Source organism: Pristiophorus japonicus, chromosome 1 (genome assembly GCF_044704955.1).
Source record: "Pristiophorus japonicus isolate sPriJap1 chromosome 1, sPriJap1.hap1, whole genome shotgun sequence".
NCBI classification, from domain to species: domain Eukaryota; kingdom Metazoa; phylum Chordata; class Chondrichthyes; family Pristiophoridae; genus Pristiophorus; species Pristiophorus japonicus.
Window position 1 is genome coordinate 488,390,806 of NC_091977.1, and position 11,430 is coordinate 488,402,235.

An 11,430-nucleotide genomic window follows, 5' to 3' on the forward strand; every position below is an offset into this window, starting at 1 on the left:
GAATTAGCACTTGAAGTTCTTTAGTTAGAATTTTTGGCTTTTTCCAATACAGTTCAGCAAAAGTTTCAGAAATTGTTGATATATGCTGCTGTATGTATGATGTATACAGCTTTGCCAAAAAGAGGAGCCTGAAGGGGTGTAGAGCAATACGCAATGCTGGCAATGAAAGCCATTTCGGAAGCTCCCATATTGGCCACCTTTTAACCTCCAAATGTGGACACTGTCCTGTCTACCTCTTTTCCCCATTCTCACGCCAAGTATACCTTCACCTACAATGCAATGATTGGCGGCACATCAAAAATCTATCAATTATAAAAACTGTGAGCAAACTTTACCAACAACACTCTATGTATACTAATTAGTGTTACCAGATTTTTTTAATGTACAACCATGTCACATGCGAATGTTTGTTACCATATTGTTTCAATTTGGTGATAGTGTGTAATGTATGTGGCCTTAACCGTAGTCTGGTGCTTCATTTAAGTGATGCCTTAATGGCAAGAGTAAGAAAGGCGGCTGGCTGCTCATTGCAGTGGACCTCATTTCCCAACAGTTGAGTTTTCAGGTGCACGTCTCACTTCTGCTGTTGGGCATCCTGCCAGCTTTCTGGCACCTGCACAGCCAAGAGAGACGGGATGTGTTGGCATCCCGAAAGAAAGCACCATCCTGCCACTGGTGCTCGGGACTGTCCCATCCTGGCTACTATGTCTTCATGACAGACATAAAGGCACCTGTAAGTTCATTGAAGCCCTATCGTATGATTCTCTAACCAATGTGCAAGTCTGCTGAAGTTGTCCAGAATTGCCCACCGACAACCTGCCATCTGCTGCACACTGCCTGGCACGTGTCCCATGCTTGCATAATGCTTCCTGCAGAGAAAGCATCCTTCTATTATAAAACATGCCACATGAAGTTCAGATCTATAGGCTCAACAGCCAAGGCAGGATGCCTGCAGATCCCCCGGACAGACTACTTCTCCTTGGGAACCACTACCTGTTTCTGCTCACTTCTGCTTTGTGCATTCAGAGAGGTAAAGATTTTCACTATTTTGAGTTCCTGGGTAAGAATTAGTTCAGGTAGGAGGCAGTGTGAGGAGCCATGATATCAACATAGTGAGGAGGCAAAGAGGAAGGAGAATGCAGAACAGCTTAGTTGGAATTTAGGAGGAGCAAAAGGAGGAAGTTCAATGCCGATAGTAGTGTCAACTAACGAGAGTGCATAGAGAAGGAGAGCAGCAGCTGTCTAGGATTCAGAAAAAGATATCCTAGCTGCTCAGTGTGGCTCAATGGTAACATGCTCGTCTCTGAGTCAAAAGTTTGTGGGTTCAAGTTCCACTCCTGAGAATTGAACACATAATCTAGGCTGGACTCCAGTGCAGCAATTGCTGCACTGTCAGAAGTGCCATCTATTCAATGAGACATAAAATTGACTTCTGCCCTCTCAGGTGGGTGTAAAAGATCCCAGGGCACTATTCAAAGAAGGACCTTTACCTAAACATAAAACCAGCAGTAAAGTTACACAGTAGCTTTTTGGTACACTGATCAAGTGACAATTCTTCATCGTGGATCAAATCAGTGATGTTGGATCATGTAAGGCATCACAGCTGAGCTCAAGCTTCTCTTCACCTGATGGTCACGTCTATCATAACCTCCTACAGAGATGGTGACCTTGAGCTGGAAACCTCGCTGACTTTTCCCCTTCCTATCCACTGGTCGTAGGGGTGATTTAAACTAATTATTGCACCTTATCCACTAGCCCAACTGAATTCAAGTTATTCTTCGCAGAGCAGAAGTGGAGAATTATGCCTGCGGCAGTGCACAGCTACTGGAAGTAGTTAGTCTGGAAGATGAAGAAGAAAATTGAAAATAAAATATCGTAATCTGTTTACCAAGAGTTAATGACTGCTGGTTAAACTTTAGATTGTTACCAGGGGCTGTTTCTTTTACCACTTAATTGAATATTTTACTTTCCCTTGCAGTGAATCATCATTGAAAGAGCAGAGACAATTGCCTGGATAAACTGATCAACTCTCTGATTTATTGACTTTCTCTGCTAAATCCATTATTCTATCTAACATCTCTGTCAGATTCCTGCAACATGGCTCATGAGTCCCAGTGCTATTGCTCCAAGCACCAGTTGTAATCTCTTCACTGCGTTTAATGAATCCATCTTTCAAATAAGATTTAACCAGCCCTTTTGGGTGGATGTAAAAAATACTGGCCTGGCCAATATTTATCTCTTTTCTAACATCACTATAAAACAGATTATTTGGACATTATCACATTAATATTTGTGGGATCTTGCTCTGCTCAAAATGGTTGTTCTGTGTTTCCTACATTACAACAGTGACTACATTCAAAAGCGCGTTGTTCTGACGAAGGGTCATCGACCCGAAACGTTAACTCTGCTTCATCTTCACAGAAGCTGCCTGACCTGCTGAGATTTCCAGCATTTTCTGTTTATATTTCCTTTTAAAGTGTTTTGGGATATCCTTAGGTTGGGAACGGCGCTATATAGATGCAGGTTCTTTCTACTTATATTTCCGCACTACAGTTAATTTTCTGTGTGAGGAAATCTTGTTCTTTTTTCTTTATAGTGACATCTTCAGTAATACTCTTAACATATGCTTCTTTGCACCCTCTTTTGCTAATTACATAATTGTATAGATTTCTACTCAGGCATAAGCTGAACTGGTATAACAGGAGGAGCTACTGCTCTAACTTTGTTGCACTGACCTTACGCCGAACTACTGGCCATAATGTGGCTGAGCTGTCAGTGTTGCAAATGCCTGTATGGGGAGCTCACCAACTGGTAGATGAGAAGTTAGGAAATACATCTTCACGGAAAGGATGGTAGAAGTGAAGAACTCTCCCATAAAAAGCAATAGATGTTAGCTCAATTAATAATTTTAACTCTGAGATCGATAGATTTTTGCTAGCTAAAGGTAATAAGGGTTATAGAGTCAAGACAGGTGGATGGAGTTTGGTTACAGATCAGCCATGATCTCATTGACTGGCTGAACAGGCTCGAGGGGCTTAATGGCCTACTCCTGTACCTATGGACGAGACTTTCGCCTTCATTTTTGGCAGTTTTCTCGGTGGTACAACTGTATTTTGACGAAAAACCGCCCGGCGAAAGTTTCCTCTTTATTTTTTAAAGAGTTCCGCCCACATTTTGAAAAGACCGCCGAGGAGAAAACTGCCCACGTGCATCTGCGTGCATTGCCGAGAAAAGCGCCAGGATCTAAGTTTTGCCTCAACGGGGGCCCATACACACCACCGAAGAAACCCCCCATGAAAAGCTGCCAGAAACAGGGCAGTAGGTGAGTACCCTGCAAAGAAAGGTAAGTTAAAGGTTTTTAAAATTATTTTTAAAATTCTAAAATGGCGATTACATTAGAGTGTCTTGAGAATGTATTATAACTTTTTATTTTTTGTTTAAGTGAAAAAATATTTTTTGAATTTTCCCCCCCTCCCTAGGCCCAACCACAGCCTCGGACTAAATTTTAAGTACTTACCGTCCATTCCGGGAAGAAGCACCCATTTCACTTAGTTTCGCCTTTCACCACCGAGGATATTGATGTAAGATCCATTTTCTCATCGGGCGATATTTTTTTACGTTTATTATGGACATTTTTGGCAAGGTTAGTTGCAGAACATTAGCAGTGTTTCTGGGCGGTGCAATCAGGCGGTGAGGGGCTTTAGGGAAAGTCTAGACCCATGTTCCTAAATGTGGCAGTGGTGCAGGGTTTAAAGGCCTGCAACAGCGTAAAGGAATGAGATTCATGGTTTATTAGCTTGCAAGCCAACACTTTTTCCAAACATGCCTGTAAAAAGTTCAGCAGGCAAAGAAAGAATTGCCTCTTGGATGAGGTTATTGACATTTTCCTGGCAGACGTAAGGCACAGAAGGATGGCCCACTTTCTGGTGGATTCCCGAGTGAGTTGCTCAAGGAGAATGAAAAGAGAATGTAGCCATCACTGCCTTAAGCACCATACTGCACTTCTGAAAGTAAGTCAGGGAAGAAGTTTCACGGCCTCACCCAGTCAGCAATGGTAGGGGAACCTGCCATGGGGCTGAATTTTAGTTTTTTTACGATTTCGCTCGATTTTGGGCACTAATCTCAAATAAATATTGCCGGGTTAGTGTCAGCACCAGAGCGTGCAACATTCACCAAACGGCAATGGGCATTAGCATTAGCGCTAATTGCACAACAGATTTTGTGCGCCGGAGCTGGAAGTTCCACCGTAGAAAAAAAATCGGCCCTTCTGCACATTTGCAAAATTTTGTTTTTCCTTTTTTGTAACATTGTCCCTTCTGTGCATGTGCGATTTTTTTTTAGGAGGAATTTTTTTTCTTCTTCCTGTGCTTCTGGTCAACTGTCCGATCGCAGGGAGTGCCCGCGCATGCACAGTACACCTGAGGCTGAATCAGCCATTTGAGTTTTGATTTCGACCATGGAGCAGCACAGAGACATCGAGGAAGATAAGCAACAGGCCAGGGGGTTCACTATGGGGACAAACGAGGCACTGGTTACTACAGTGGAGAGCAGATGGGGAGATTTATGTAAGAGGGGTGGAAGTAGACGCCTTCCAGCAATATTTAGAAAAATCTGGGTGGAGATTGCAGAGGAGGTCTTTTCCTTCGGAACTGTAGCAAGAATAACTGACCAGTGTAGAAAAAAAATTACGATCTCACAAGGGTCGTCAGAGTGAGTACAATTTTCATTCATGCACTCTTTCATTGTTAACATTATAAATCTGACACACTATTTGTTCTGATGCTGTTGCTGGATCTCAGCTCTCTGTGGGTTGCTTCATAAAATGCATGACACATAGGTAGGATTAATTTGGCACCCTATTTGCCATGAATGATCATTACACATTATTAAGATTGCTTTCTGAGATCTCATAAGTTGTTTCCGCACTTCGATGTCCTCCTGATGAACCACGTGCAACTTCCAAGGCAATTATCATCATCATAGGCAGTCCTCGAAATCGAGGAAGACTTGCTTCCACTCTAAAAGTGAGTTCTTAGGTGACTGAACAGTCCAATATGGGAATTACAGTTTCTGTCAATGGTGGAACAGACAGTCGTTAGAAGAAAGGGTGGGTAGGGAGTCTGGTTTGTCACACACTCCTTCCGCTGCCTGCATTCATTTTCTGCATGCTCTCGGCAACAAGACTCGAGGTGCTCAGCATCCTCCCGCTAGCTCTTCTTCCACTTAGGGCGGTCTTTGGCCAGGTGCCAGTGGGGATGTTGCACTTTATCAAAGAGGCTTTGAGGGTGTCCTTGAAACGTTTCCTCTGCCCACCTGGGGCTCGCTTGCCGTGTAGGAGTTCCGAGTAGAGCGCTTGCTTTGGGAGTCTTGTGTCAAGCATGCAAACAATGTGGCCCACCCAACGGAGCTAGTCGAGTGTGGTTAGTGCTTCGATGCTGGGATGTTGGCCTGATTGAGAACACTAACATTGGTGCATCTGTTCTCCCAGGGGATTTGCAGGATCCTGTGGAGACATCATTGGAGGTATTTCTCCAGCGATCTGAGCCATACAGGAGGGCGGGTATCACTACAGCCCTGTAGACCATGAGCTTGGTGCCAGATTTGAGGGCCTGATCTTCGAACACTCTCTTCCTCAGGCGGCCGAAGGCTGTGCTGGCGCACTGGAGGCGGTGTTGAACCTCGTCGTTGATGTCTGCCTTTGCTGATAATAGGCTCCCGAGGTATGGAAAGTGATCCACGTTGTCCAGGGCCGCGCCATGGACCTTGATGAACAGAGGACTGTATAACATGCACAGAGTATTGTATAAGTGCTTCGGTGGCTATCTGTGTGTGCCACAAGAGCAGATGGACCCTCTGATAAACATTTCCATTTTCATCTTCACAGGCAAAGAAGTCGCACAATAGGCAGGAGTAGCGGCGCACAGGCGGTGGTCAGGCTCGCATCCTGCCACTTATACATATGGAGGAGCGAGTGGCAGGCCACATCGGTGCCGACGGTCGGGTAACTGCCTGTGGGGGTGCTGACCCCCGACTGGAAAGTTCTGGTAAGTCCTGCACACTCTCTTGGCTGGGATGGGGCAATGTGATGCAGAGTGTCATATATGAATATTCTGTGTATATACTATGCTGGTACCACTAGAGGGTGCAACTGTGGGAGGCCCAGGCAGGAGCTGTATAAAAGGCTGGTCACCACACAGTGAAGGCACTCTGCAGTGAATAAAGAGACTAAGGTCACAGCAGTTCAAGCACAGCACAAGGCCTTGTGGAGTTATTCTACAGATAAGTAGAGACATATTAACTGACGACGAATACAGATCACAGACTTACACGCAGAGATGGCCACCGTTGGTAGTTTAGAAAAGTTTACAGAGGGTGAAGCCTTTACTCGGATTTTGCTGGCCAGATATCGTTTCTACACACACCGCCGCTCCGAGGGCCAGGATTTAGCGGAATATGTCGCAGACCTACGAAGGCTCATGGAACTGTGCGAATTTGGCGAACTCCTCAACAATGTGTTGCGGGACGTTTTCGCGACGGGACAGGATGTGAAGCAGACCATCACATTAAGCCAGGCGTTCACGACCTTAACATTGAAATTCTCCCAGAATCAAAACTTCTGGCATGTACTGTGCAGAAAATAACTGTTGATCAAAGAATTGGTCCGACTCAGAGTCAGCCAAGGGGTGTAAATGTGAATCGGTTAACATGCTGGCATTGCAGGGGTAACGATCGGGCCCTTCTGTGTCGATTCAGACATTATGTGTGCAAAGGCTGCGGCCAAAAGGGCCTCCCACAGCGAATGTGCAGAAGGACTGCGACTCAAAACGTGGCAGAGGAGTTGGCAGGAGGTTTCCGATCCAGCAAGGATCATAAAGTACAAGCTAGAGAGGCGAATCAGCCCGAGGAAGCAGTGCACGGGGTGCACACCTTCACTACCAAAAGTCCCCCCATGATGATGAAAGTCAAGGTAAATGGCATTCCTGTATCCATGGAGTTGGACACGGGGGCGAGTCAGTCACTTATGAGCCAGAAGGCATTGAACTAGGCATCGGCAATTTCAAAGGCGCCATAGTGCAGACCCACTTGGTCTCCGAGGCACGGCCTGTTCATCACAAGGCTCGAACGGTCCCTTACATGATGAGGGGAAAGTGGAGATCGAATTGGACAGACTTCAACGTGAGGGAATCATATCACCAGTCGAATTCAACGAGTGGGCCAGCCCGATTGTTCCGGTACTAAAGAGCGATGGCACGGTCAGAATCTGTGGTGACTACAAGGCAACGATCAACCGAGTTTCATTACTGGACCAGTACCCGCTACCCAAAGCCGATGATCTCTTTGCGACATTAACGGGGGAAAGGTGTTCACCAAGCTGGATCTAACCTCCGCTTACATGACCCAGGAGCTGGCTGAGTCGTCGAAAAAATTAACGTACATTAACACACACAAGGGACGGTTTTTGTATCACAGGTGCCAGTTCGGGATCCGCTCGGCTGCAGCCATCTTCCAAAGGAACATGGAGAGTCTGTTGAAATCGGTTCCACGCACCATTGTATTTCAGGATGACAGCCTAATCACTAGTTGCGACACCACCAAACACCTGCACAACCTGCAAGAGGTTTTAAGTCGACTAAACAGAGTCGGACTCCGGCTGAAACGATCCAAGTGTGTCTTCCTGGCGCCAGAGGTAGAATTCCTGGGGAGGAAGATTGCGGCAGACGGCATCAGGCCCATGGACTTGAAGACAGAGGCCATCAAGAATGCATCCAGACCACGAAATGTAATGGGGCTGCGCTCGTTCCTGGGACTCCTCAACTATTTCGATAACTTTCTTCTAGGGTTGAGCACCTTGCTCGAACCATTACACAAGTTGCTACACAAGGGAGACGACTGGGTTTGGGGTCAAAATCAAGAGGCCGCCTTCAAAAAGGTTAGAAAATTGCTGTGTTCGAACAAGTTGCTTCTATTGTATGACCCAGGTAAACGTTTAGTTTTAGCATGTGATGCGTTGTTGTAAGGTGTCGGGTGTGTTTTACAGCAAGCAAATGTAGCGAGCAAACTCCAACCAGTTGCATATGCGTCTAGAAGTCTCTCAGGCCGAAAGAGCCTACAGTATGGTTGAGAAGGAGGCTTTGGCCTGTGTCTATGGGGTAAAAAAAAGCACCAGTATTTGTTTGGACTCAGGTTCGAGTTAGAAACCGACTGCAAGCCCCTAATCTCACTGTTTTCGGAAAGCAAAGGCATAAACACCAATGCTTCGTCGCGAATCCAAAGATGGGCACTAACACTGTCGGTCTACGATTATCCGATCTGCCACTGGCCAGGCACTGAGAACTGTGCCGATGCCCTCAGCCGGCTACCGTTGCCCACTGCCAGGGTGGAAATGGCGCAGCCCGCAGACCTGTGCCTGGTCATGGACGTCTTCGAAAGCGAAGGGTCACCCGTAACGGCCACCAGATCAGGACCTGGACCAACCAGGACCCTGTGTTATCACTTGTAAAAAGTTGCGTCCTCAATGGGGACTGGTCAGTGGTCCCAAGAGAAATGCAAGATGAGATAAAGCCGTTTCACCGTCGTAAAGATGAAATGTCCATCCAATCGGATTGCCTCTTATGGGGCAACCACGTCGTCCTGCCAAAAAAAGGCAGGGCAACCTTCATAAGCGATCTACACAGTGCCCACCCAGGCATAGTCATGGTGAAGGCTATCACCAGGTCCCACGTCTGGTGACCCAGCATTGACTCGGACTTGGCATCGTGCGTGCTCACAATTGAGCAATGCCCCCAGGGAGGGTCCACTTAGTCTGTGGTCCTGGCCCTCAAAACCATGGTCCAGGATCTATGTAGATGATGCTGGCCCCTTTCTAGGAAAAATTTTCTTCGTTGTAGTGGACGCCTACTCTAAGTGGATCGAATGTGTGATAACGGCATTGAGCATGTCCACCGTCACCATTGAAAGCCTCAGGGCCATGTTCGGCACCCATGGCTTGCCCGATATTCTGGTCAGTGACAATGGTCCGTGTTTCACTAGCTCACAATTCAATGAATTCATGACCCGCAATGGCATCAAGCATGTCAGGTCTGCCCCATTCAAGCCTGCATCCAACGGCCAAGCGGAGCGGGCAGTCCAAACCATAAAGCAGAGCTTGAAACACATCAAGGAAGGCTCCTTACAAACCTGCTTATCCTGGGTGCTGATCAATTACAGGACACGACCCCACTCGCTTACCGGGGTCCCCCCTGTGGAGTTACTAATGAAACGTGCGCTCAAAACCAGGTTCTCCTTAGTCCACCCTGACCTCAATGATCAGGTGGAAACCAGGCATTATCCGCAAAACATGTATCATGATCGCGCGGATGTATCACGCGACATCACTATAAACGACCCGGAGTTTGTGCTGAATCAAGGTCATGGCCCCAAATTGGTCATTGGCACTGTTTTAGCCAAGGAGGGGAATATCGTGTTTATTGTAAAACTGCTTAATGGACAAACGTGCAGAAAGCATTTGAACCAGAGCAAGTTGCGATTTACAGGTAACCAGGAACTACCGGGAGAGGACCTTACCTTCAGCGATCCACCTACACACACCCAATCAGCAACAGACCTAGCTGCCGACCACGAGGATAATCCCATCATTTTCAACAGTCCAGTCAGACCAACAGCGCAGCAAGACAGCAGTAGCCCGACAAACTCACGCATGCCAGAAGTGACACTCAGGCGAGCAACCAGGGAGCGCAGAGTTCCGGATCGCCTCAACCTGTAACTAACTCGCATCAAAGACTTTGGGAGTGGGGGAATGTTGTCATATATGTGTACTCTGTGTATATACTATGCTGGTACCACTAGAGGGTGCAACTGTGGGAGGCCCAGGCAGGAGTTGTATAAAAAGCTGGTCACCACGCAGTGAAGGCACTCTGCAGTGAATAAAGAGACTAAGGTCACAGCAGTTCAAGCACAGCACTAGGCCTCGTGGAGTTATTCTACAGATAAGTAGAGACATATTACAGAGTCTGTGGAGTAGGCTTGGGCGCATGTGATGCAGTGTCTGTGGACTAGGGTTGGGGCAATGTGATGCAGTGTCTGTGGGCTAGGGTTGAGGCAATGTGATGCAGTGTCACTGGAGTAGGGTTGGGACAATGTGATGTAGTGTATGTGGACAAGGGTTAGGAAATGTGATGTAGTGTCTGTGGACTAGGGTTGGGGCAATGTGATGCAGTGTCTCTGGAGTAGAGTTGGGGCAATGTGATGCAGTGTATGTGGACAAGGGTTAGGGCAATGTGATGCAATGTTTATGGACTACATATAATGGAGTAGTGGCAATCCTTCAAATGAGCCTGTGTTTTATGACCTTCCTCATGTTCCCCCCCCTGCTGCTAACCACTGGACTGTTGCTTTATACTTACAGATTAAGAGCCACAGGCACTGCATGCCTCCTATGTCCACGTCAGACCATTATGTGGAGGGGGGGAGGGGAGCAGGAGCAGCAGGAGGAGGAGGAGCAGAGGAAGACATGATTGATGAACTGACTTTGGAGGGCGGGGGCAGATGCACTCCACAATTCTTTTGGCACTGGGAAACTTGTCATCCGAGGATGAGAAAACATTCTCGGGCTTTGACATATCTGAGGCTCGTGGGAATACGCGTGGCACAGAGCGACGCAGTTCTGGGGTTGAATCCCATATGCAGTCTCTCCGGAGGGTGAGTTGGCAAAGTCGGTCTGCTGACAGACAGGCAGACGTCAAACTGGACATGGTGTCACTGTCGAAGAAGAGCGTCCAGCTCATCTGACAGCTCCTCGAGTTCTTGGTTAGGATTCCTGCGAGCATCGCGACATTCACTGCGACCATTACAGAGGTAGGGTTACAGATTGTTGGTGCGAGCTGCGAAACCTGCGAGGCTGTCAATGCCCACGCGTTACTGATGGCCTCCGGCAGTGACACTGTCACACCCAGACCCACACCACCTGTGACTGGCGATGCCGAGCAAGAGGCTCGCCAGTCAGAAGCCGGACTTTCCACACCCCGAGCTTCTCCAGTGCATCCCCAGACAGTGTCTCCAATGTCTCTCCCCTAATACAGTAGGACTCTGGCCGCCTTGCTGCACAAACTGGTGCCATTTTGGGAAGGGGGAGCAGGTGAGGGAGGTGGCTAGGGGTAAGGGTAATGGGGCGGGGGGGGAACACCCAGTGCTAATAGACGTTGGGGTAGGAATTGTTGGTTGTACTTGTTGTTCCTGTTGTTGTTGATGTTGTTATTTAATTAAAGTTTTAAAAGTTTTCAAATTATATTAATGTTAAGTTATAAAAGTTGTCAATGTTTATTAAGGTTTGTTTCAACATTTACAAAGTTTGAAAAGTTTACATTTTTGACAAAATCTCTTGTTTACCTTAACCATTCCTGTGTAGTGTCTCATTTGCAGAATAAGAGGGGG

At 47.1% G+C, this 11,430-nt stretch overlaps 1 long non-coding RNA gene across 1 annotated transcript; it reads left to right on the forward strand.

Annotated features, from left to right (window-relative positions):
• Positions 1 to 3,506: 3,506 nt before the first annotated feature.
• LOC139260264 (uncharacterized) lies at positions 3,507 to 10,420 on the forward strand. Its single transcript, XR_011592754.1, has 3 exons — positions 3,507 to 3,581; positions 5,885 to 6,044; positions 9,534 to 10,420. It is a non-coding gene; the product is annotated as an uncharacterized lncRNA (long non-coding RNA).
• The last annotated feature ends 1,010 nt before the right edge of the window (positions 10,421 to 11,430 follow it).